General features: G+C 37.1%; 1 long non-coding RNA gene across 1 annotated transcript; it reads left to right on the forward strand.

Annotated features, from left to right (window-relative positions):
• Positions 1-23: 23 nt before the first annotated feature.
• LOC105461660 lies at positions 24-679 on the forward strand. Its single transcript, XR_975956.1, has 3 exons — positions 24-206; positions 333-443; positions 536-679. It is a non-coding gene; the product is annotated as an uncharacterized LOC105461660 (long non-coding RNA).
• Positions 680-1,040: the final 361 nt, after the last annotated feature.

Consider the following 1,040-nt stretch of genomic DNA (forward strand, 5'->3'; position numbering starts at 1 on the left):
ACGGCTCGAGCGCATTTGTATAACTCTGAGACTAAAAAGATATTTTGCCCTATATCTTCTCTAAATTTGACAACGACAGTATCATTATATTAATTATTAATTTCAGGTACGCGAGTATTATAGAAAAGTCCTTTCGCGACTTCCTTCTCTTACAATTATTGGGATACTGGGTCAGCTTAGTTTTACAGGGACGCGAACTTATTTTGGTAAAGAACATTTACCGACTCTTTTCTCTAATTAAACGTGTACAGCAAAAAAATATTTATATATCACTGCGTATGCAATAATATATATATACGTGTGTTATTGAATAGGAAAATCTCTTGTTCCAGTACGTTCGACACAGCAACATCCATGGCAGTGTTACGTGCATCTTATACGTGCTCACGATTATGTACTACATTTTCATATATTGCTACGTTAGCGAGTGCATCATCGAGAGGGTAATTCACAAAGAAATATATGTAGATAAGAATTCTGTATTTTTAATGATAAACTTAATAAAACGCGATTTTACGCGGTGGCCGCGACGAAGAGCGAAAATATTGCAACGATAGCGCATGACCTGGAATGGCTAAGTTTCCCGCGGGATACTAATCTGCCTATCATAGTAGCACGCGCAAGAATACCCTGCAAGCTTACCGCAGGAAGATTTCTTACCTTATCCTTCCACTGCTACCACATGGTAATTATACTCGTCATATATTGCGAAACGTGATATATATATATATATATACAGGGTGTCCCAGAATTGGCGCATTCGGAGTACAGGACGTTATATTTTGTGCTAAAAGGAACAACTTTTTCCTTTAGCAAATTGTGATCTGACAAATAATTTTGGCAGGAGAGCTGGTTAAAGTTAACGAATAATCGCTCTTATCCATGCGGCGCTCAGGGCCGGCGCGCGCTCCTCCATTCACTTGTTCCTAATCTTTGGCTAATATTTACAAATAATGTCTTAAGATACTAATACGGCTCTGTTATAATTATTTTACGACATTTTAAGATTGTGTTTAAAACAGTCTTAAGTATTAAGAATC

This window comes from Wasmannia auropunctata, unplaced genomic scaffold (genome assembly GCF_000956235.1).
Source record: "Wasmannia auropunctata unplaced genomic scaffold, wasmannia.A_1.0 LD281459.1, whole genome shotgun sequence".
Taxonomy (NCBI): domain Eukaryota; kingdom Metazoa; phylum Arthropoda; class Insecta; order Hymenoptera; family Formicidae; genus Wasmannia; species Wasmannia auropunctata.